This window comes from Peromyscus californicus, unplaced genomic scaffold (assembly GCF_007827085.1).
Source record: "Peromyscus californicus insignis strain IS unplaced genomic scaffold, ASM782708v3 Scaffold_23__1_contigs__length_62951481, whole genome shotgun sequence".
NCBI lineage: Eukaryota > Metazoa > Chordata > Mammalia > Rodentia > Cricetidae > Peromyscus > Peromyscus californicus.
Genome location: NW_026294534.1, coordinates 6,973,991 through 7,000,430, shown reverse-complemented (window position 1 = coordinate 7,000,430; position 26,440 = coordinate 6,973,991).

Genomic DNA, 26,440 nt, shown 5'->3' with positions numbered 1-26,440 from the left:
ACATGCTTTGACACTGTTTTTATGGTTTGGACCTACCAAACAAGTAGTTCTTGATGTAAGGTGTCCTCATGAGAAGCAATCCTGGATTTGTTCCTGAATAGGAATCAGTCCTGGATATGATGTACCCACATGGGAAGAAGCCCTACATATCATGGATCCACATGGGAACCAGTCCTACATAGCATGAACCCACATGTGAAGTAGTCCTTGATTTCATGGACCCACATGTGAAGCAGTCCTGGATGTCATGGACCTGCATGGGAAGCAGTCCTGTATAGCATGAACCCACATGTGAAGTAGTCCTGGATGTCATGAACCCACATGGGAAGCAGTCCTGCATAGCATGAACCCACATGGGAAGTAGTCCTGGATGTCATGGACCCACATGGGAAGTAGTCCTGGATGTCATGGACCCACATGGGAAGTAGTCCTGGATGTCATATAACTGAATGGGAAGTAGTCCTGGATGTCATGGACCCACATGAGAAGTGGTCTTGTATATGACAGAAAAACATGGGAAACCATTCTGGGTATCATGTTCAGACCACTGTTACATACACTCAGGTGCTCTGGTATGTCAGAGCCACTTCCAAACACAATGTGATTTAGCCAAACCTAGATGCATCCGTTCATAAACATGGTGTATTTTCATGCGTTCAGACTACAAATGTTTGAGTTTGTCTCACAGTTTTCTTGTCCTTCATTCTTCCAGGTCTGACTATCTTCGTGGATGTGTAAAGAGCATCTGGGGCTCTGTCCCAAGTCAGAGTCTCTGTCCTACAGACACTGTTCTGTGACAATTGTCTCATGTGTGGGGACACCGGTGGGCAGACACTGCAAGCCCCTAGTCACAGCATGGCGTTTGTAAACATACAGCGCCCACTGTGCCCACCCCATCGGGCTCCTTCCCAGCATCCTTAGGGCCAAAAGCCTGACAGCACTCACTCGCCCCTTACCCGTACAGCTGGTGCTTCTCATTATTTACTGGCGACCCTGGAGGCTTCCTGTTTGTAGACCTCTCCATTCACTCTGACTTCAGTTGCTTTGGGCTCCAGGCCCTTGGGGCCCTTACTCCCCTCTCATAACTCTCGTCAATCGTGTTTTCCATATGACCCCACACACTTCATATAAATCATTCCTGCTAAGCATGTAGAAAACTTTCCAAAGAACTAGAATCTTGACACGCAAAGATGACTATTTCTGTGAACACTTTTTTTTAACCAAATATATCCTACAGCTGATTCTTAATACATGTATCTTACTATAGAAGCTATATGAGCACTTTATATATTATGCTTAACGTAAGTCCTAAAATACATATGATTCCAGATATAACTCCTTCTATAATTATCTATCTGTAATTGCAGCCAACACCACATGTCAGCTCACAGCTGAGGCGCTAAATGGTCAAGATGGTGTTTAATATTATGAGCACAGGATGGTCCAGCGATTAGCAATTACTGGCAAGGAGTAGTGAGCTGAATTAATTGCTTGCTGACATATTGACACTGATAGATACCCATTGCCGCATAATGGACACTAATGCACAGAAGGCTACACAGTAAATTGGCCCTTCAGCGCTCGCTGGGGAGCAGAGCAGATTAAGTGCAAGTCAATGGCATCCAATAGAAAGGCCGGTGGCTTTGATGTTTCCTCTTCATGCGCTGTCTGTCCAACAGGTATCCCAAACCAGCCTGGGTGACGCACAGCAGGCTCCCCGTGCCCCAGCTCGGGCAATCAACATGCCATCCCTGCCTGTGTAGAGCATGACCTCCTGAGGGGAGCACACACCCACTCACTCCAGGACTCCGTAGGTCCTGCCACACGCCCTTATCTAGTGTGAGGATTCTGAGATGCCCTGGAACTGGGGCCCGGCTGACAAGAGAGCAACTCTCTCAGATGTCCCAAAGAGCACTTTCTCAGGATGTGGCCCTGTCATCAGGGGTCCTATGCCCTGTCTCTAGTGGGATCTGTTACTCCTGAATATTTGCAAGGGTGGAGGAGAGCCTGGGCGTCTGTGTAGGGGTGAATGTGACTACATCAGTGTTGACCTCTTTGTCCTGGAACAGGGCCCCTGAAATAAGGAGGCAGGTGCTGTCTGGGCTCAGGCTCAGAGTTTGCGTTCACGGCAGCAGGGCCCAGAGGTGGAACGGAGCAGCTCACATCGCATCGCTGGGGCCCGGAGCAGAGAGGGCAAATGTCTACACTGGCTGGGTTTCTCTTCTCTCCCTTTTATTCCATACTGGCCCCTAGCCTGTGGGATAGGAGGGGGTCTCCAGCTTGACTAATTCTCCCTGGAATTCCCTCACAGAAATACCCAGAAGGGTGTTTTCCTGATTCTCCTGGCACTTCTCAGTCCAGGTAAATCAACAATCAAGATTAGGTACCACAAGGCTACTCCTCATCAATGCGACACCCAAATGATCTCCTTACTCTGTAATACTCCTCTCCCGCAAAGCTTCATGTCCTTGGTACAATGCCAAATACATTGAATCCTTCTCCAAGGAGCCCACATCTTCACAGTTCTAACACTGCTCACACGTCCAAGCCAAACTCTTGTGAGATGCGAGCTAAACTTTTAGGTGTGAGCCCCTGTAAAGTTAAGACCGAGGACAGAGTCCCAAAATACAGTGGCACAGGGTGAATGTTCCAGATGGAAAGAACAGGAGAATAGCAAGAAAGGATCAACCAAAGCAGGACAAGAATTCAGCAGAGCAAACACTAAATGCTGTGGTCCCATGACCAGTATCTGAGGCATTGGTGGCATGGCGGTGTCTCTGAAGGGCTTAGGCAGCCCCAGCTCTGTGACCCTGCTGCTTGTGCCCCACAGGGCCTCTCTTCTGACCTCACTTAAGCTCCGCAGCTCTTCTCCGTAGACATTCCATGTTCCTGGATTCTCTAACGTCCTACCCTCTCCACTGGCCCTTCATCTTCCTTCTCAGCTTTGTGCACTATTCTCTCAGGCTGCCTGTGACCCGGCCACACACTGACGGGCCTCCCAGGCCTTCCTCTGAAATCTGGATGGATGCCTCCATGATCCTGTCATGATTCCATTCTCATGCCTACCAAACTAGCACCGTGTGGCACGTCTGTCAATCAGAAGCACTGCACGTACACATGTGTGTCCCTCTTCTCTTCTGCCTACCTCACAGTCACTGGCCACTTGGAAGCTGGCCTCGGGAGTCTTCTTCCGGGGGTAGTGCCTTTGCTAGAAGAATACTGCCTGTGCCACCGGCTACCCCTTGGAAGAAGAGTGGGGCAGCCAGTTGTGTCAGCCACCAGACAGTCCTGAGCTCCTTGGGGTTGTAGCTGCCGAAGGCCACCCCTGTCATCTTTGTGAGCCTTCCTCTCTAGATAGAGGACTGACAGAATGTCACAACCATGCAAGCTGGAAGACATCTGAGGCAACACCCAGCACCCACTCCCACCCTCAGCTGCTCCCACATCAGACAGTACGGTTGGGGGCATCTCTGCCCACTTCCAAGTCACCAGCTAAAGAAGCATCTTGAGGAAGAAACAATTAAGCACACAGTCACAGAGACGCTCACCCCCCAGGAAAGGACAGTCTAGATTGCCCAACGCCATCTCTACAAAAGCTGTATGAGGCTGCAGCTCAGCCCATAGAGCATGTACCCCAGGGCAGCCACCTCCCGGGACCACTGAGCTGTAGGCTCCCCCTTGGCATTCTTCTTGATGATACCGCACAGCGCCTTGCCAAGCTGGTCCTCACTTCAACTCTTGGGCCCTCCTCACTCCTACACCAGGAGTTTACTTCTCTGTCTTGCAGACATCCTACCAAACAAGCTCTCAAAACAAACAAACAAACAAACAAAAAACACAGATGTGAAATTCCTTCCCACTACTGGCCCCTTTCTTTCTCGTTATAGAGATGTGATGTGTTTCTTACAAAAAGGAAAATAACACATAGAAATAAGCTATTCTGAGGTTGAGATAAATGAGTTAGGACATCAGTGGTCACTGAAGAGCCCCAACTTAACATTAGTGCAGCCATGACAGGCTGCAGACTAACAATACTGGGACTAGGCCTCACCATTACAATAACCAGGAAAAGCCACAGACTGTACCCTGTGGGGAACCAATCAGAATTGAGACAAATAAGTACTACATGCTGTCCCTGATCCAACCGCTATGTCAGAATGGACAGGGTCCAAGCTCAGTTGCAATAAAGGCTCTTTGCTTTTGCATACGAACTCAGACTCCTGGTGATCTTTCGGGGGCTCATGGCGTGGGCATAACAGTTACCAGCTCTCTGAGTGAACCTGAACAAGTGTCTGAGGCCCTCTAAGCCTGTTCTTAGAAGGGGAAGACAGAATTTGTGGGGCCACATGAAGCTGCAATTCTGAGACATCTCTCAGCAGGATTCGAGAGCCGTGTGAGTCTATACTGCAATCAGACACAGGCCTCCTACACCCTAAAGTACAAAAAAATCCAGAGGGGGTGGCACTGTCAGCAGCCCCACGTGGACTTTTACTTGATGGTAGAATAACAAGACTCGTGAGGAAAGAAGAGAAAAACTAACACCGTTTCCTTGAGGCCTCTGATGTCAAGATCCTTGATATCCTATACCACATCAGAAGAAGGTAAAGTTGCCACATAGCAGCCTGTTGGCAACCCTCACCATTCCCCATGTCACACTGTACCCCCTCAGCATGAGTCAGAACCCCACCAGCTAAGCCAAGGTATTTCAGTTCCTGGGGAATCCCAGCAGGAGCAGTTGGTAGCCCTAGATTTACAGGGAACAGGGGTATCCTTCTACCTGCCTAATACCTTCTGTGTTGCCTCGCTCAGAGCTCACTGCCAACCCACACCATGGGTGTCATGATTCCCACACAACACAGCAATAAGAAGGAAGTCTCAAGGTAGCTGGAACATGCTTTCTACCTGGGATGGCTTTGTGTCTGTAGAGAATGGTGCTAGCAGTATGGAGCTCCTGACAACTGGTTCCCCCTAGATTCTTCCCCCACAGCTCCTGGGGCGGGAGGGGACCAGCATGGGTGATGGATAGCCTTCACCATCACCTTGACAGGATTTGGAACCACCTAGGAGACTCACTTCTGAGTGTGGCTGAGGGGGTTCCCAGAGAGATTTAACTGAGCAGGGCAGACCTAGCCCTGAACATGGATGCTACCATGTTACGGACTAGACTGCACTGAAAGGAAGACCAGCCCCCACACTCTTTGCTTCCCAGATGTAAGGAGTCCCACCCAGCTGTGAGCTCCTGCTGTCGTGAACTCTCCCACGTCTTTCCTGTGATGGTGGACCACACCCTCCCTGTCTTCCTTCAAGTTGCTTCCTCATTGTCATAGCAACGGCAAAAGTAGCTAGTACAGTGTGGCCCAGTCAGGAAGGCAGGAGTGACCCATTGCTGTGAATACTTTATCCTGTTTTCCCCAGGGTCCACCCAGGAGCCCACAGGGTACAAAGCCTGAACGTTACTTTTAAACTCTTGTTGGCTGGGACCGTTTCCAGACATTCTTGGCTGTGGATGACCTTGATGCTTGAGGAAATTTGACCAGAAGGTATGCAAATCATCCTTATTTAGAACTTGTCAAGTTCCCCCTCATGTTTATGGGAGTAACGTTTTCTCAAGAAAACCTCCTGACCCAGGGAAACACATCATTTGCCTCAAGTCATAGCAAGGGTGGCCCTGCACACACTAGGACTGTCACTTTGGCCCAGAATGTTTGGTTTTCCACCCTATACTCTGTCTTGAGAAGGAAGTCACCCTGTGCAGCCACACTGCAGAGTGGATGGCTGGGCTCCACATTCCTTGAAGGTAGAGTCTTCATGAGTTATTTGGAATTGTTATGCAGAGAAACCTGTCAATTTTCCCAACTATTGTTCAATCATTTACCCATATACAGACGTTTATCTGTGATTTGGGTTTCGATCCAATGCAGCGGCCCCTCCTTGTTTGAAGGAATTATATTTGAGATGTGTGATAGTTCTATCCCTGAACAGAATATGATTCTTCCCCATACCTACAAAACTATGTTGAAATTTCATTTATAAATTGGGCACATTTTATAGATATTCACACTAGTAAGTAATAACAAAATAGAATAATTATAACAACATACTACAACAAAAGTTATTTGAGAACGTGTTTCCTGCTGGAATTCTCCATTACTCTGTTTGGAATGCAGTTGACTGGCTAAAACACTGAAAATACACCAGGCAGTTGTGGTGCATGCTGCTGTGGGATGGTCTGTATGTCAAATGCTCTGATTGGTCAATAAATAAAACACTGGTTGGCCAGTGGCCAGGCAGGAAGTATAGGCAGGACTAACAGAGAGGAGAATGGAGAGAACAGGAAGGCGGAGGAAGACACTGCCAGCCGCCGCCATGACAAGCAGCATGTGAAGATGCCGGTAAGCCACGAGCCACAAGGCAAGGTATAGATTTATGGAAATGGATTAATTTAAACTATAAGAACAGTTAGCAGGAAGCCTGCCACAGCCATACAGTTTGTAAGCAATATAAGTCTCTGTGTTTACTTGGTTGGGTCTGAGCGGCTGTGGGACTGGCGGGTGTCAGAGATTTGTCCTGACTGTGGGCCAGGCAGGAAAACTCTAGCTACAACATGCCTTTAATCCCAGCACTGGGGAGGCAGAGCCAGGCGGATCTCTGTGAGTTCGAGGCCAGCCTGGTCTACAGTGTGAGATCCAGGACAGGCACCAAAACTACACAGAGCAACCCTGTCTGGAAAAACAAACAATGAAAATACAGCAGCAGCTTGGGAGCACAGCGATAGTCCTTCGCTGAGTCTCTCAAAGTCTCCCACCTGTGGCCCTGAAGACCCCATTCAGCTTGCTCCAACACCCTTGACATGGCCTTTCCACCCCTGGATTTCCATAAAACAGCTGCACTTCCTGAAACGATCCAATGTTGTGGGTCTGCCTGGTGCATATCCCACACAGGCCCCCAGATCTGTAAGCAGAATTCCTTGGGTGGGGGGGGGGCTCCCATTCCTCTTGTGGGGTGTTTGCACTGGAGCTTAGCTATCTGATGATAGCTAAGGATGTTTGCCACCCCTAGGGGGCTGTTGCTTTTAGGAACTCCAGATGATAGAGCCCAGGATACATAGGTGTACACCCACCAGCGTGCATGCCCACACATCTACTGCATGTCACCATCTTGGTCTAGATCAAGCTCATGGGAGGACTTCTATAAGAAGGCTGGTCTATCAGAACTGTTTCACCAAGACCCCTCAAGGCCATCCTGAGAAATGGATTCATCTTCTCAGATTCTCATACAAAATGAAAGGACTGAATGGTTTAGATTATCCCATAATTCCAATGTGGCTCAGGTGAGATTATGGTCCACCACAGGAAGAACCCTAGGCTGGTACGGTAATTAAACAGTGAGAACACTTTCCCAAACCAGGCGGTCTGATTTTGTTCTTCCTCTTATTATAGAAAAGCTCAGGTGACTTCTGTGACTCTCACTGACTGAGTGAGTCCTTTTGTTTTTTTCCCTAAGGGAAAGGAGACAAACATGATCTCTGAGTGGCTCAGCTGACCTTGTGGAATGTTCCAGGATATGATATTGTACTGCTCACAACAGAGCCTCATAGCAGGCTCACTATGGCTTTCAGGATTTTGGGGGTGGACTTGAGGTAAAAACCCAAACGATATGATTCAGGACAGGTATAGAAGAAGCAAATCTGTCCCAACTGGGCCAACCAACAAAAACCAGCACTAGCCAGTTGCCTAGAGACAGTACCACACATCTCCTTCCATCCCCGAGTCTACCTCAGCTACAAGACCATGTGAATAGCTAAGTCCTCTGTGAGATACCATCCTTTGCCTACACAACCACACTGTGTCTTAAGGTTCCTTGAGTTACAACCCAGCTTACCTCATTCCGCCTCTGCTGCAAAGGCTTCTCCGTTCCCAAGGACCATAAATTGTTTTATTTCAAGTGCTCAGGGCTCTCTGTTGTGCCCACACAGAAGATGCAGCTAACAAACACTTTCAATGATAACAGAATTGTCCTTGGGGCACGAGGAATCACATCTAGCCCACAGGCTCGGTGCTGAGTGACTTCTGCGGGCCTCCTACAGTCAGACCCAGCCAGGGTACCCACCCTCACCCCAGCATGGCCCAAGCCTCCTCTTTGTTATACATAGTGGAGATGCTCAAACTTATACAGAGTTTAAATATTAATTTGCTTTTCTGTATATTCTAATTTCAGTACGCCAAGGAAAAACTTGATGATTGGCGATTGTTATCATGTAATTTAAATGTAGCATGTATTTACTTGATAATACCAGTCAATTTTCTCAGTTGTATATGTAATAAACACACTCGCAACCCATAATTCTCTATGATATTTATCTGAGTGATATAAACATTCCTTTGAATAATAATGCTTTGTGTAACCTCCCATGACAGTTCGTCTATTAAAAAGGAAATTAAATACACAAAGGTATGGGAGGCATTGCAGCAGGCAATAATGAACTTAGTAAATTCATGAAGGACGATGGAACAGGCTCACTGGAAACTGAAACTTCCCCTCTGTTCCTCATGACTCATCACTTAACAGGGACACACAGGAGCTTCCCTTAGCCCTCCTGCTCCAGACCTGGGGGACTGTGGGTAAAGGGGACACATTGAGGATGTCCACCTGCTCAGTGGGGGGCCTCAGGCCGGGCCTCTTATTACACCAGCTCTGATTTCTCCAAGCTTTTCACTATTGACCCAAACATCCCAGGGGAAATGGCCAGTTCACAGTCCAGCCTCTAACCTGGCATCAAACTGCCAGGCATCCAAGATTTCTATTGTTCTGAATGATATGAACTTCCTCCCATGTGCCAATCATCCACCCTACCAATGCAGTTCAACAAGGAATTACTGCCGGAGATCCAGATGGGTTCTTAGTAGGGCGCTCTTGTTTTATCACTAGCCAAGTGCTAACATTCCAACTTCTGAAATAAAATAGCAACAAAATTTAAGCCAGGCTTGGAAGCTCACATCTATAATCCCAGCTCTCTCGTGAAGCTGAGTCAAGGTGATTTCCACAAGTTCTAGGACAGACTGGGCTAGAATGTGAGACTTGGTCTCAAAAAAGAATAAAATTTTTGTTTTGTGATTTCTTTATTTTTATTTTAGGTGTATGAGTTTTTTGTTTTGTTTTGCTTGTCTGCATATCTGTGTACCATGTGCATGAAGTACCCATGGATTCCAGATGAAGGCGCCAGATCCATTTGAAACTAGAATTATAAGATGGCTGTAAGTTGCTGGGTGGGAGCTGTGACTCATACCTGGGTCCTCTGGAAGAGCAGCCAGTGCTCTTAGCTGCTGAGCCATCTCTCCAGCCCCTCAGAAGTAAATTTTTAAGAAGAATTGGGGAATGTAATTGTTAAAAGGCAATAACAATTCTGAGTCATTCATAATATGCTGCTGATAATTTGTGTTCATTTTTTTCCTTTACCATATAATTATTTCTGGCAGTGACCCTGTATAACATTGCCATCTAACCAAAGTCCAATATGTGTGTCCATAATAACCCAGCTCTTAAAAAGATGTAGGGAAGTTTTAAGTTAGAGAGAATATCCCCTCAAAATAATAATTGCTATCTTTTTTATAAACCATAAAATCTTGGGGCTGATAAGATGTCTCAGCAAGAAAAAGTGTTTGCTATAAAGCCTGACGTGAGCTCAATCCCCAAGACCCACCTGGTGTAAGAGGAGAATTGACCCCTCAAAGGTTGTCCTCTGACCCCCACTTGTGTGCGCATACACACAATAAATAATAAATAAAATGTCATTTTGAAAAATCAACACAAAAGCTAGATTGGAGTAAAAGTCAGACTCCAACAAAATTGAAAGTATCCCTCCTCTCAGATCAAAGAGCAGGGAAGGAGATGCTTCACTGCTGAGGACCAGCCGGATCCATGCTTAGGTCAGCCGTGTGTTCAGTTGAAAGCATGAAAAGACGTTGCAGATTATAGCTAGTCATCATTTTAAAAGCCCTCCTGGTAATTCCTTTAAAGTCATCAGTCAGAACCATTAGCGTAATTACCAGTCCCTGAGGATTATCTGGGGAGTCCCCTTGGATCCTCTCCTGCCCAGAGCCAGGGGCTCACTGTCCCAGGCTCCACCTTGCTGAGCCATGGCCTGGCTGTGAAAGGGGAACATGTTTAATGAGTGGTGGAGTCAGATGAACCTTCCCACAAGTAGAGTCCTCCCCACTGCCCTGGCCAGTGGCATCATCAGAGAGAGATTCTGTGAGTGGTCTCTGCAAGCCCAGAGTCCGTCTGCCTCAAAGCCCATGCTTTCCAACCCTACACCTCCAATTTCTCAGCTTCCCACATGTTATGGCTTGAATGTGAAAAGCCTCCCAATGCTCCTGTGTTGGATGCATGCTCTGAAGCTGGAGGTGCTGTTTGGGGAGACTGTGGAATGGTTAGGAGATGAGGCCTGGCTACAGGAAGTGGGTCACTGGGACGGGCCTGTGGGGCTCTGCCTTCTCCTGGCCCTTTCCTGTAACCCTTCCCTGCTATCTGACTGCCGAGGAAGGAGGGGAAGACCCTCCTCGGCCACATGTTCCAGATCACCACCTAGTGATCTGACCAAACAGCCATGGACTGAACACTCCAAAACCATTGTCTTGGTCAGGGTTTCTATTGTTGTGATGAACGATGACCAAAGCAACTCAGGGAGGAAAGGGTTTATCTGACTTACGCTTCCTCATCACTGTTCATCATTGAAGGAAGTCAGGGACCTGGAGGCGGGAGCTGGTGCAGAGGCCACGGAGGGGCGCTGCTTGCTGGCTTGCTCCTCATGGCTTGCTCAGCCTGCTTTCTTATAGAACCCAGGACCACTAGCCCAGGGATGGCCCCACCCACCATGGGCTGGGCCCTCCTCCATCAATCAGATTTGTAAGGCAATTAAGAAAGTGCCTTACAGGCTTACCAATAGCCTGATCTTACGGAAGCATTTTCTCAGTTGAGGTTCTCTCCTCTCAGGTGACTTTAACTTGTGTCAAGTTGGCATAAAACTAGCCAGTACAACCAGAACCAAATAAATCCCTCCTCCCTCCCGGCAGCCATTGCTACAGTGGAAAGAAAGCCAGTTCGCCAGCTACCATTGGCTCACGCACCCAGACACGACTCTCTGAAAGGCTTATTTTACTAACAGGCCCAGGGAAGTCCAGGGACTCTAGCTAGTTGTTGATTGGTTGTTTCTCTTCTTTTGTTCTACAAGAGACACTGACAATAGGAATTAAATTCCCAGCTGTGGCCACACAGGGGATTAGAGGAAAGCAAGTCACCCCCAGAGAGATGTGAGCTGTCTCATACCAGAATGAGAAGCTGAACCACCCAAGTTCTTCTATGGGGTGACTTCTCATCTCTCCTGACTTGCTTCTTTACTCCTGCTCTCAAAGCCAAGACTTCATCTCACCCATGCCATCCAAGGCTTGACCCGTCACTGCCCCAAAGTCCCGTGCCATCCAAGACTGGACCCATTGCTGCCCCGAAGTCGTCAGTCCTCCTAAGGTGTGAGCCATCCCAGGTCCATCCCTTCCTCAGTGCCTGGCTTCCTCTAAACTCCCAAGTTTATTCTGCTAACTTCTAATCTAACCCCTACTCCAAATTTCAGTAGATATTCCTTAGAGACAGCACCACAACCCTGAGATTCTGTTTCCTCACTTACACGGAACAAATCCCATCCTTCTTTGCTTTTCCGTGCTAACCCCATGATTTTATTTGTGGCCGGAAGGGAGGGGCGGGAGCAGTCATTTCTGATCTCTGATTCGGGGCTGTCACTTTGGTAGAATTCTGGGAAGCAGGTAATGAGTGGGGCAGATACAAAGCCACACTTCAATGAAAGACATTCCTAGAACTAATGCTTACAAGGGCAATGGGAACAAATGCACCCCAGGTCTGGCAGCCTACCCGGCCTCACCTGATGCCCTGTCTGCTTCTAGAAGTATGCAGACAACAAACACTGCTCTCCTCTCCATGACCAGCATCTGACAGAAGTTCCCTCAGGCTCAGAGCCTGCAAAGAAGGGAGAAGAAATAAGTGAGGTTTTAAAAATTAATTAAAAAAAAAAAAAGATGATCGCTGGTATTTCTAGCCTGACAGGCTGCTTCTCCCCATTTACACCAAGTCCGTGTGTGCAGCACAGAGTGCGCAGTAAGTGTCTTCATTTCCTTGTATTTCATGCTAGATTTGCCCGAGAGATGAGTGTACTTAAGCAAACAGCACGGACAGTTTTAATAGGACAGGTGCTTTGAATGCGCACGGAAGGTCACTCCTATTATTTCAATTAACAACATCAGCTACAAAAACACACAAGGATGAATTAATGCAAAGCCTCCATCTAGCGCGACTGTGAGGACATCTTTGGGTCTCGCGGTTGTCCTGGCAACTCCAGCATCCCAGCAGTGGAGACCAGCATCTGTGGTTCCCTTCTCTGTGCACACAGTTCAGACAGTACATTAGCAGGGAATATGATGTCCATGTAAATGTTGAAATATTTCTGTTGCCATAGAGATAAGAAGAATGGCAAAAATACGGGAGTACTTGACATACTCCAAGGCAGACTTTTAATTAAAAAAATCCTAGACGACAATGCCAAGATGGCTGAACTCACCAGGGGCTTTTGTGCGCACTCACCATGGGCAGGAACCCCCACCCAACACTGCAGGCCCAGGCAGGGACTTGTGGCTGAACAGCCAATGGGGAAGCCCAGAGCCACTGAGAGGCATAGTGGCTGTGATCATTATCTTTTTATTGAGAACAGAAAAAAGGAGAGGCTAAAAAACATGGGAGACAATTCGCCAACTCAGCTGTGCATGTCCTCAGAGCCTGGAGGCAGCTAAGTCCGTGGCCGCTTTTGGTGACATGGCAGTCCTAGAAGCCGGGCTTGGCCAGAACCATCATGACATGGGGTGGCCCGCTGTCCTACAGGGCACCCCTCTGTGAGCACCATGTGGACACCGACAGAGCTAAAGGCAGGGACTCTGCAGAGGTTGAGGGAGGCAAAGTCACACATTCTGTTCTCAGAGTCCAGGGGATTCTAAAATTCTGTTGTTCTCACACGTAAGCAGGAGAAATTTGTTTTTCTCCAAAGTCAACACCTCATCCTCTCTCAAAGAGGGCTCTGTCTCTAACATGTCCTGCAAAGGTCACACAGAAGCCCAGAGCCACGGTGCCACCATCCTCATGGTGGAAAGGCCAGAGGGCCTGTGCCCACAGCCTTGGCCACTCTGGTTTGCATGAATCCTGCTTCTTCATTCCTTGACTTGCTCGGGTTACATCCTCTCCTCTCTGGAGAGGCTGGAGAATTATCCACCTTATTCAGGTTTCTCCCCTGCCCCGTTCAACCCTCCTCTTATCCATTTGTCCCCTTTACCCTTCACCAAATGTGACACCCAAATGCCCTGCTGCTCTGAGCACTGCCCTGGATGCCAGGCTTCCTGTGGCCTGGCTTTGCCTATCTATTGTCCCACCATGACCTTGGCACATCCTCCATCAACTCCTGACCTTCCCTTCCTCCTCACACACAGCCCGGGACTGAGACAGTAAGTGACCGTCACGAAGTCCAGAAACCATGGTGACGCATCTTCCCTAACCGCACCGACATAGTCAAATCTCTATGTCGTGAATCTGAGCTGAGAACAGACTCTCAGGAAGGCCTAAGTGGTGGCAACCAGGGCCTGGGCTCCTTTTCTCTGCAGCAGCCAATGGAGTGCTCAGTCTCCCTCCTGCCCAGGCTCCCCAGCACTGCCCTGACATCGGTCTTCTTCAAATCCTTTGACTCAACCCCAAGTAAAACCTCTTTTTAGCTGAAATGAACTGGTTTCTTCAACTTGCAACATATGAATCCTAACAGATGTGGGTGCCAGAACAACCTCAAGAGAACGTTGGTGGGGTGAAGAAAGGGACAGAATGGGCTTCACATAATCCACATCCAACAAACAAGCCACCTCCCAGGGCCCCTCAAGGCTGAGAGTGCTGTGGGGATATGTGTAGACTCAAAGGCCAGGACTACACGGCCCCCTTCACAGCAATGTCATCAGTGGCCAAGTAGAAATACCCAACACCAGTTGTCAAGGCTGCAGGAGGCCCTGGCTGCATCTGGACACCCACAGTCCACCAAGAAGCCACAGAAAGGAGCCAGAAAAGGAGGTCCAGCAAGGGTCTGCGGCATCGAAACCACAGCTACTTCCCAATGGATGACCCACGGCCCCTGACTGCCGCAGTCACACTGGCCCTCACAATACCCACCCAGAGCCTTTTGTACTTCTAAAGAGCTACTCAGGAAGTAGGACACACCCTCTGTTTGCTGTCACTAGCTAGAGGATAAGGGAAGGCCCGTGCCTGGTCCAGGAAGGACCAGGGAGGTGGTCTTTATTGCAGACCGTCAGCCGGCACTCAGAGCTCTGTGCCCAGGATGTTGGCCATCAGTGACTCCCTCAGAGGGTCTTTCTCACCTTCACCATCACTCTGCATCCATTCTCCCTTCCACCTCTTTCCTCGACCAGCCCAGCAGCCATCTCCCGTAACCTTGGTTGCATCAGACACAACTCCCATGCTTGGAAGACCCAGCCTCATGGGTGCTGCCTGCCTACATCTCCCCTCTGGGAGATAACATGTGCTACACTCCAGCCACCCCAGGAATGCCAGATGCAGGGTTTAAAGCTATCCTGGCACCAACAGTGGCTGCCAACGCTGCTCCCAGTCCAAGTGTTGTGAGCAATAATGGACCAAGAATAAGTGAGGAGACAGCCCCATGAGCGGTGGCTGGGGCTGGCTGCTGTCCAGACGGGCAGAGGAGAGCGGGGACGGGATTGGCTTCCCCTGTGTGCGAGGGCTCCACTCTGCCCCCTCATCATTCAGGATGTAATTGGATGATGATGGGAGAGCAGGCTCAAGTGTGTGGTCAACGAGGTGAGTAGTGCTGGAGATGTCTGCTCGACAGAAGAGGCAAGTGAGGGCCCCTCACCTCACCATGGGGCACGGGCTCCGCCAAGTCCTCTGGCCAGGAAGAGAGCTCAGCATCCCTGGGGGAATACTGTGCCGCTGTCGGCATGCCAAGCTGAGTGGGAGCCTTTCAGGAGTAGCTAGCCTCGTCCCTGTCCTGTGAAGTCAAGCGGAACCAGCTCTCCTGGGATACCGCCCTCCTGCCAACACACGGTGAAGAAGACCAGCGGCCAATGAGAAGACCAAGCGGTCGTCAGGGCACCTTGGAGCAGCCAACGACCCGAAGGCTGGAAACGGATCTAAGGGAAGATCAAAGGGAAATGCGGAGATTCCAAGCAGTGTGGGATATCCGCGGGCACCTGGAGTTGAAGCGCACCCTACCGCAAGGAAAACAGGCACCAAGGCACCAAAACAAGGTGGTGGCAGGCTCCCCACACACCGTGACTCTCTAGGAAGGAAGACAGGGTCCAAACTGATCCATCGTCTTCGAGCTTAGTGGCACATCTTTTTCTTGTCCTCATCCATTCCTGTCAGTTACTGCTGGCTGGAGCAACTGCCCAGCTCATGGGGCAACCTTGAGAATTAGTGTGCAGAAAATGTAGAACACAGTGTTTAGTGAGTCAGTATTTTAATAAAGAAAGCAGGACCCTGTATTTGTCCAAATTCTCCCAAAAGCCAGAAAAACTCATGTGACTGTAGGTAAGCCTATGTGTTCCTGTACCTGTTTATCTATACATACAGAGGTTCATATCTGTTATCCATAGATGTCTCTCTCTATATATAGACACCTATGGATTATATCTGTATGAATCTATCCACCAAGGTTGCTGTACTTTAAGGAAGCAGATCCTGTGCTGGTGGGGGTTGATAGGTCTGATCAGGATGGAGGACTAGAAACAGTCCTTGCAGTAACTCAAGTCCAAGGCCATCTGCAGCAGAACGGCTCCTTCTCAGAGGCAAGCCAGGCTTTTCTCTCACAGCCGTCAAGAGGTTGGACACACCACAAAGAGACTGACCCCACACTGACATTCCCAGCTGTAACTTTGAGACCCTTATGTGGAGTCCTGTGGATCAAAGTACATCTCCCATGTTGACCCTCCACTTCTGCAGCATCAAGAACTCGGCCCATTAGAGCATGTTCTGTACAACTGGGGGCAGGGGGAGGCAGGGAACCAGAAACTGCTAGAGAATTTGATCAAAGCTTTATGCTTGCTTCCCCCAATATTATACATGAACAAAGTTGCATAAGATTTCAGGGTTTCCTAACCTGGCCTTCTGAGAGTGTCTGATAGGCATTTGGGAACCTGACATTGAAAAGCGTCATGCTAGCCGGATGGTGGTGGCACACACCTTTAATCCCAGCACTTGGGAGGCAGAGGCAGGCATATCTTTGGGAGTTCAAGGCCAGCCTGGTTTATAGAGTCAGATCCAGGACAGCCAGGGCTACACAACACAGTGAAACCCTGTCTTGAAACACAAAACAAAAACTAAAGAAAAGCATCATGCCGCCTTAGGTTCAGGGAAACCTGTAGAAGGAAGGCTCTCACTACAGTCCAGACACACAACCACAATGTAAACCCTGGCCAGGTGCTTCCTGTACATGCCACGTGTCACTCTGGCTCCTTCATAAGTACCCTGTCAGTAGGTATACCCCTGAGGCAGCCAGAAGCAAGGCTGGCCTAGGTTATAACACCTGTGTGTCTCAGTGTGACCCAGCCTTCCTGTGTCCTTCAAAAGCCCACCGTTCCTGTCCTCTGCCTCAGTTGCCTGTGGAGCTACAGAGGGGCCCTGACTCTGCAGAGTGGACATGGCCCCACACTGGCCAATACCTGACACGTTTCTACTGTGGTTTGTGTCTAGTAAACAGCTCTGCAACGACACAGAACAACTTAAAATGGCCTTTTCCCACCAATAAGAGATGCGACCAGTGCCCAGACTCCGCTCCGTGGGGTCCGTAGTCCCTGGAGGTGGCTCACGCGTACCGAGGGTACCGGCTGCACTGTACCAAGTTTCTAGCAGCCTCTCTGTTCTCTGGAATCATGCTCACAGCTCCCCCTGTGCGTCACACTCCCAGGGGCTGCAGACCAAAGCTCTTGGAATTCCTTAAGTATCCAAGGGGTCGTGTGGGATGCTAGAGTGAAAAGACACACGTGGAGAGGGCTGGGCAAGAACTCCTCTCAAGGTCAAGATCCTCCAGACAGAGACCGGGAAAACGGCAAAGTGCTTGCTAGCGAGTATGAGGCCCCGAGTTCAATCCCCAACACCCCCAAAAAGGCTGGGTGTGGCGGTCTGCACGTACAACCCCAGCACTGGGGGAGGTGGAGGAGACAAGGAACTCCAGAGCTCACTGGCCGGTCAGTCCGGCCACAACGGCGAGCTCCAGGTGCAGGAAAAGACAAGTCTCAAAACCTAGGGTGGGGCAGGTGGGATGGTTCAGCAGGTAAAGGCACTTGCCACAGCGCCTGGTGACCTGAGCTCAGTCTTCAGAACCTTGTAATGGTAGGAGAGAACCAACTTCACAGAGTTGTCCTCTGACCTCCACATACATACTATTATTATTATTATTATTTTATATAATAAGTAATGGGGTAGAGAGCAATAGAGGAAGACATCCAATGTTAATATTTGAGCTCTACAGGTACCTACATGCAGAGGGGTACAATCACATACACATGTGTACACATGCATACAGCACACACACACATACACACACACGCACACACACACACACATAGACACATACAAAGCACACATACAGCACACACACAGAGAGAGCACACACACACAGAATATGCACACATACACACAGAGCACACACACAGATACACACACACACACACACACACACACACACACACACACACACACACCACAAAGATATGACCTTCTTAGAGCATGGTTCTTTTGTTGCCTCAAACAGAAAGAGATTGTGGTCCAAGAGGAGATCGCAGCCAATGAGAGTGTTTGCTAAAATTCCACAACCCTGGAAAGCTGAGCCAGAATAGGCCTAATGACAAGCAGGGACAAGAGCCTCGCTGGAGATCACAGCGGGTGACAGGGACAGTGGCCTCCAGGCCCACATGGCTATCCTACACACCACTCCTATTCCTTCTGGGAGTCACGATAATTCACGAAGTGTGTGGGGCTTGTCATCCCCCCAGTGCTAAAAATACGAGGCTGGGGACGAGAAAGTTTGTCTTGGGTCCTGTGACGAGGAAACCCTGGTGTTGAGTGGATGCCAGCCCTGCAGGAGCCAGATTTAACAGCAATGATACCAAGCTCCCCATGCCTTGGAGTTGGGTTCCAGGTCTTGGCCACTGAGCAGAGTCGGAGAGAATGCCATTTTGGTGTCACAGCCTTAAACGTGGTGACTCATTCTCCAAGGAACAGAACACCAGGAGTCCTTTAAACACCACAGCACTGATTCATGTGGAGCCCAGCCAAGACAGTCATGGTTGCAGAGGAACACAGCTTCATGCTGCCATGTAGCTGGAGGCTGAGAGGTGAGGGTGCGTGTGGGGGCGGGCTGGGTTTGCAGGCAGGAACAAATGCACCGTAACTCAGGGACATGTCATGTTTGGCAGTCTTCTGGGCATTTTTTTTTTTAAAAAAAATCAATGGTTTAATTAGACCCGAGTAACACTTTCAGCAGTGTGAAATGAGGTGGCCTTGGAGCTGATGTACTTCAAGATGTTTCTCAATTTTGCCCAAAGTCAAACAGCTCTGAATGTTTCCCAGAACAAAAAGAGACTTGTGAAATTCTGAGGCCTGAGAGCTTACTCTGCGTTGGAGGGCCTGTATCCATGGTTTTGTCAGGGAGCTGTGTTTACTCCCTGTGAAGGCTTGTGGCATCACGTGTCACCGTGAGAAGACTGGAGTCCAGGCACTTCACATTTCAAACTCAGTGGGAGCAGGAGCCACATGCAGAGACTCAGCCGCCACCATAGCCAAGAGCAAGAAAGAGATGCGTGAGCTGTCATGAGGACTAGAGGGTGGCAGGGACCTCCTCCATGACCCAGGGACAGGCCTGCACTATACTGCCTGAGGCAGTGGATACCAGCACCCTCTGAAGCTTGAGATGACTTGTCACCATTTACCATGTGACAATGGTCAATTTTCTGGACCCCCTATGTGACATGATCATAAAATGAATGCCTGATCCTCCTGCCACCTCCAGCAAGAGACACAGCACCTAATCATGTCAAACATCCAGGTTTCCCTGGAGGCCAGGCCACTGCTAGAGCCTAGGCCCATCAGTACTCTCTCAGGAGTCACACAGAAGTTTGTGGCTCAAAAAGAAGTATGTGTGACAGGACACACCCACCTGCTCAGTTTTCTAATGGCTGAGACATCTCACCTCAGAGAGAACAGGGATGGGGAGAGGAGACATTTGAGTAGTTGGCCTGAGAAAGAGACAGAGGTGATCATCTCAAGCCACACACAGCAGGGATACATGCCAGATACCACAAACACCCACCACATGTTACCTACCTACCCCACATGTGCTATGGGATGTTCTGTATGTCAAATGTGTTGCTGATTGGTCAATAAATAAATCACTGATTGGCCATTGGCTAGGCAGGAAGTATAGGCGGGACAAGGAGGAGAATAAAGCTGGGAAGTGGAAGGCTGAGTCAGAGAGACACTGCCAGCCGCCATGATGACAAACAGCATGTGAAGATGCCGGTAAGCCATGAGCCATGTGGCAAGGTATAGATTAATGGAAATGGATTAATTTAAGCTGTAAGAACAGTTAGCAAGAAGCCTGCCACGGCCATACAGTTTGTAACCAATATAAGTCTCTGTGTTTACTTGGTCGGGTTTGAGCGGCTGTGGGACTGGCAGGTGAGAGAGATTTGTCCTGACTGTGGGCCAGGCAGGAAAACTCTAGCTACACACATGTGCATCCATGATGCATGTGCACACACACACTTTTAGCCACATAGGCACGCATACACTCACACATGCCTACCCACATATGCACTCCAACATACATTAGCCAAGATAGATACACACATATGATTACCTGCACAGGCACATACACATTTACCGACATAGGTACACAGACACACACACACACACACACACACACACACACACACACACACACAGGCATGCTTATCCTCACAATCACATAAACACGGCACCTACACAGGTGCACACACACATTCACACAGGCATACACACGCATACATATTTACCAGTCACATGCACACACAGACACGCACGCTTATACACACACATACCATACACATATGCATTCTTGCCTCAGGTGCATGACACACATGCATACTTATTCACACAGGTGTGTAAACACATGAGTCTACACAGGCAGGCAGGCAGGCACACACACTCACCCATCAGTTCGGCAATGGCACTGGCCATTTAATCTCCATGGAGTCTGTGGGGATCTGCGCTCTGCCTCTGGGGGGCACCTGCCCTTCTCTGTGCTGGTCAGCTCTGTGGAATTCTGGTGCCCACTCCCTGACTCCCCACTCGGCATGGGGAGCCCAGCCTATCCCTTTAGCCTCATGTGAGAACTTGCTCTATTACATTAGATAGACTTCACAGCTGTGGTGACAACATGTCTCCTGTCTGCTCCTCCTGAGGGTGGTTCTCCAGGCTGAGATCTGGAGTATCTGTATCAGGAGTCACCCCACCAGGCTGGACCGCTGAGCACCCAGGCTCTGGCTCTACAACCAGCTGATATCACTGATCCAAGCTCTGTGAGGTCATCATTCTGTAAAAGAAAAGGAAGAGTCCCTTGGACGTCAATGGGAACCCATCCTGTGTGGAAGTCAGCACTGACGGAGAAAAACAGAGTTCAAGGCAGACAGTGCAATGGCCAGTCTTCCTTGACAACTCACTGGACTTAGAAACACCCAGAAGATATACTTCTAGGCTTGTCTGCGAGAGCGTTTCCAGAGGCGCTTAACGAAGAGGATAAGACCCACTCTGAAGGTGAGTAACACCGTCCCACAGGCTGGGGTCCTGGACTGAATCAAAGAAGGAAAAGGAGAAAGCAGGCCGATCCCCAGCATCCATCTCTCTCTGATTTCTGGCTGCAGGTGCAATGTGACAAGCGTCCTCACTCCTCTGCTGTCTACCTCACTTGCTATGACAGGCTGCCCCCTCAAACCATGAACCAAAATATATCCTCTTTAGCTTAAGTTGTGTCTGCTCGGGTATTTGTCATAGCAAAAGGAAATTCGTGAAACAGGCTGGACGAGCAGACGTGAAATTTGTCCCAAAGGCAGTGAAAAGCCAGAGGGAAGTGTGGATGCTCTCAGAGAGCCCAGCAGAGGCAAGAGCTCCTGCAGAGAACGCGTGGGGCTGAGCAGCAGACTGTCACAGAGACCATGGTGGCCCGGATCAGCTCAGTATTAGCTAAGACAATATTCCCAGGGGAATTTTAAGGACTTTTACAAGTTAACTGTTAAGATTCATCTGGAAGAGAAAAGTAAGAAAAGAAACAGTTTTAAATGAAAAATAATTAGCAGTATGAGATATCAAAGAATACTTGCTATAGAGCGGTCATCCAAACACAACAGAATAGGTATGTGGAGTAAGAGAGAGTCTGGAGACAGAGGAACAGTACAACATGGAATGTGGTGCCTACGATAAAGCTGGCATTTCTACAATGAGGGAAAATGTGGCAACTCAAAAGTGGCTTGTGCCAGTTCATTTAGAGAATACCCATTGCCATATATATAAAACTACGGCAAAGGAGATAAACTCAGGATACCACTGATGTACTAACAGTAATGACTAGAAAACATTTAGATAACCATCTTGGAATGGAGAATGAGAGAGCACCTTTTAATCTTGACAGGACATCTAAGGGTGACAGGTTCAGGATGCGCAGCCCTGAGCATGGCTGTTGATGTGCAAGGGAACAGCAGAACCAGGTCCAGAGACCTCCACTCCAGAGGTGCACACCCCGAGCCCAGAGGAATGGACCATCATCTGCCTCGCATGTCTGGGGACCAAGAGAAGAGTCTGTTCCCATTTGTCATCAAGCCCCCGACCCCCACAACTTGGCTTTCCTACCTCTGGTCAATGTGGCATATTGGACTTTCCTACAAGTGTCCAATCTTCAACCTAGTTCAAACTGCTCAGGTTTCCCGTGTCTCCAGGTCTTCATTGCTGAAGGTTCCTGTGATGCGTGAAGCTTGAGGTGGATGAATGTGCACGCTCCTCTCTTGCTAATTTCATCTTTTGTTATAGGTGCTTCAGCCGTGAGCCCAGTGATGCGTGAGGAAAATGAGCATCCCCTCTCCTGTGCCTGTCATTCACTTCCATGCAAAGATGCCAAATGGAAGAGCAGGGAAAGGCTAACTTCACGTGGGTGACTGGAAACAGTCTCTGGCCCACAGGTACAGAGGTTACGGCAATATCGAAGGCCACACAGTCCATTCCAAAGATGAGAAAACATTTTAAGTGGAAAATTAAGACAAAAGGGAAAACTAGTCTGGCAGAAATACACAAATCTGTTCAATATCGCTAAATGTCTACAAAATCCCCCCAGTAACAAACAACATTCAGAGCACTGGCATGCCTGTGATCAAAAGGAAGCATTCTGTAGATACAAGAGCCGTGGTGAAACAGATCCCGCCAGATACCTACACCCTCTGAGAGTGGACCCCAGGGAGCCCTGAGGAGCCTCACTGCCAACCTAGATACCATCACACCCTGAAAAGAGCTGCAGCCGCAGCAGCTGACCCCGGTCACCAAAGTCGCGATCGCCGCAGTCGTGACCAGTGAGTTAAACCCAGTGGCCACACCCTCCACCTGATGCCCCCTCCCTCTCACCCGGGGCACCAAGCCCGGCACCATGGGCAGCTGCACGAGCAGCAGTGGCCCAGGCAGTCTCTCACCAGTGGCACCATCATCATCGGAAGGAAGGCTAGAAGAATGATAAGATGGTTCCATGTGTGAAAGGGATATGGTTCCATCAACAGTTATCACTGGGGCAGAGCATGCGTTAGGGTTAGAGACAGTAGCTCCACAGTGCGCTCCTCACCAAAGACAGCCTAGAGAGGGCGGCAACAAAGGACAAGGAAAGTCAAGGAGACAGGACCTGAGGTCAGCCTCCGCTCCAGCACAGGCACCGTCACAAGTTCCGTTGTTGGCACTGGCTCCAAAGATCCCCAAACCCAAGATGGGGATTTGTCCTCTCCTGAGTAAGCGCCAGCTCCCCATCAGGGTTAGTCATCCAACAAAAAGAAATGAGTGTAACATTCCAGCAGTTAAAAAACTGAATGAAAGGTTTGACCTCAAGACTCGCTTTCTCCCATTGGCCAGCTTTACCAGAACGACCTGTGTTCCCTGTACAATGTGGGGTTCTTGTTATTTTTTACCTAAAAGTATCTCTTCTGAGCAATGACAAAAGGTGTTTTTGTTTGTTTGTTTGTTTAAACTTTTAATAATAATAATAATCTACACATGTACTGTACCATGGTGCATGTGTCCCATAGGTTCTGTGAATTATCAGATCATTCTAATATTAACTACATGTGTACATGCATGCAAGTGTGCACATATACACTTGCACACACACTGCCACATATATGCACACATGCATGCACACACACATGTGCACACATACATTTACACATATGCACACACATACACATGTACACATACATACACACACACATACATGCACACACACATACGTATACATACACACACACATACACACACACACACTCACACACACACACTTGCACATGCAGGAGCATCTGAAATTTCCCCTCTGCCTCTGGTCAGGGCACACTACAGGATGAAGAGTTCTTGTGATTCATATCACCAATGGCCTCACCTCCCTGCAGATCCCAACAGCCTTTCACGGACTAGCACCTCTCAGGTTCTCCACATGGCTCCAGTGGGTGCAGAGGTTCCTACTGGTTAGAGACCTCTCCAAGCTGTGGCCCTATGATGCGCTAGCTAAAAACAAAAAGCCACCCACCCAAATACAAGCTTCATGTGAACACTAGACTGGCCCCTCAGAGACTACAGGGTTAGAGAGAAAGGGCATTGCAAAGGGGCCAGACCCGGCCACTCAACTTTCCTCCATTTGCAGCCAGGCTCTCCTTAACAGCCTAACAAGAAACTCACACACTGCACAGGGTGCTGGCATGGGTGACGTTCAGGCCACCATCTTGGCCTAGCCTGGCAGTTTTGCATTGTACTAGGAAGGTCTTAATCCCAGACCTCTGCCCTTGAAGTTGAACTACCATCATGTAAGACCCTCCCAGGACCCAAGATTTGTCAATGCAGGTAGACGAGGCATCTTGAACTTTATGAGGGGAACTGGAGACATTGGAAGTCCCACATTACTCAATGAAGGTATTTTTCAGGGGCCAAGGCACTGCACTGTAAACCATGCTGGGTAACAAAGCCACTCAGGACAACAGGTCTGAGCAGGGCAGGTAGCTTCCATGCTCCATGCCAAACCTTTCATCACCCACTCAGTACCAGAGGTCATCAAATACTCCCATGTTTAGCTAGCTTCCTTCCACTACCTCAGCTAGGCCAATCTTGCAACAAACTGAAGAAGAAAGCCCACTAATCTACAAAGTGTAAAATACCACACCCGCCTCACTGGTGAGAAATAGTTATTACTCATAAAATGTCAATTATATTACCATAGCATGAGTTTAGTGTTGTATTGTTTAAATAAATTAACAAATACTTAACTTTTGCTTTAATTTCTAACTAGACGGTATCAGCAGATAATAGCCACAAAAACAAACATTCCCTGGGGTTGTCGTTATCTCAGAGTAGGAATCTCAGAGCTAGGATCCTTAGCTAAATCATTCAGGAGCTGGTAAACGATTTCATTCTTTAACCAGACTCATTCCCCAAATGAACATGTTGATGATCCAGCACAACCCTTCAGAGAATCTCAGCTTGCTTGGCTTGTGTCTTCGATGACAATGCTTAGCTCTGAACCTCTAATGACCCTATCATGTGTCTCCAGCCCTGTTGAGGCTTCCATGTGTGAGGCAGAAGACCAGTCCATGATAGGTGCCTAGTATCCCACTGGTGCACTGTGGGTACTGGATCCTATTACCTTGGTTCAAATGATAGAACTACCACATCCAAACTGTGTGACCTTCACAAGCTGCAAACCCTGTCTGAGCCTCAGAGAGCCCCGCTGTAACCTGAGAGTGCCCTCTCCATACACAGGGCCACAGTGCAACCACGTGAGGTTGTGTGCAAAGCATTGGTAGGGAGTCTGACACACGGTACACACTGGGAAAGTGATAGCCAGCTCCTCTACACAAAGACACCAGCGATGCCTGTTCAGTCATCTCAAGCTGCACACAGTCATCGGTGCGTGCTAACAGCAGCCAACACTTCTGAGTATGCTGCGGGCTGCAAGAAAAACAGGATGTAGAGATCCAGCTGAGTATGACAAGCTAATACCCGGAAGAGGCCAAGGGCCTTCCAGAGCTCAAGCCAAGGCTCAGGAGTCTTGGTGATATTAGCTTTTGAATATTAGCCATTTCTTGCTATGAATCTCTCCTCTGCTGTTGTAGCTTTTCCATCATTCACTGGGCACAATTTCCCCTATACAATCAAAGTATTTGTATGACTTTCTCCAACTGTGCTACAACAGACTGTCAAAATCCCTAATTTCAGACCTTTCTATAATTATTGTCGTTAGCAGCATTTGGCCAGGACCATTCCCAGACGGAGGAAAGCATCTTATCTGAGATACCTCTGTACTCTCTAGGAACAGACTTAAGCATCCAGACGATCTGTTTGAGAAGGCCTGGCAGACATGCTAATTAAGCTTAACCTTCCCCTTTCCAAAGTCTTATCTCTAGTTTTAGATCTACCTTTAACTATTAACTCAGAACTACAGGGTTTCTACTTGCAGGTATATCTAGCTAAGACTCAGGCTGCCCAGCCACTGAGTGCACTCCCTCAACCTGCCAGAAAACAGCAGTAGGCAAGATAGCTTGGACAGATAAGGGGACCAAAGGAAAAAGGAAGGCAGTCTTATTTCCACCCATGACCTAGTGACGTATAGGTCCCATAGGCTCTTAACATTTCAATAACCACTTCTAAGAATATAGTTGAGCACACAAAATCCCCTTTGCTCAGATATTAACCAAATTTAGGCCTCAGTTGATTCTCTTCCCCATTAGTCACTTCTCTTTTGGGTTGCAGATGATGGCTGGCAATTACTGCTCCTTTGTGTGGATCTTATTGCCCCTCCTTTTGACCCTGAGGGAATTCAAGCCTGGTGAATTCTTTGCCTTAGCCAGAGCATTGCTATTGCATGGGTATATAACTGTAAACCTCAGAGACTTGAGATGACTAGATTGGAGGACTAGAGGAGAGAGCTAGAAGAACGAGGAAGAGCCAGATGGGGAAGAACAAGATGAGAGAAAAGGAGATGGGAGAGGAGCTAAGATGGGAAAGGACTAGATGGATAAGAACCTAGATGGGGCAGAACTAAGATGAG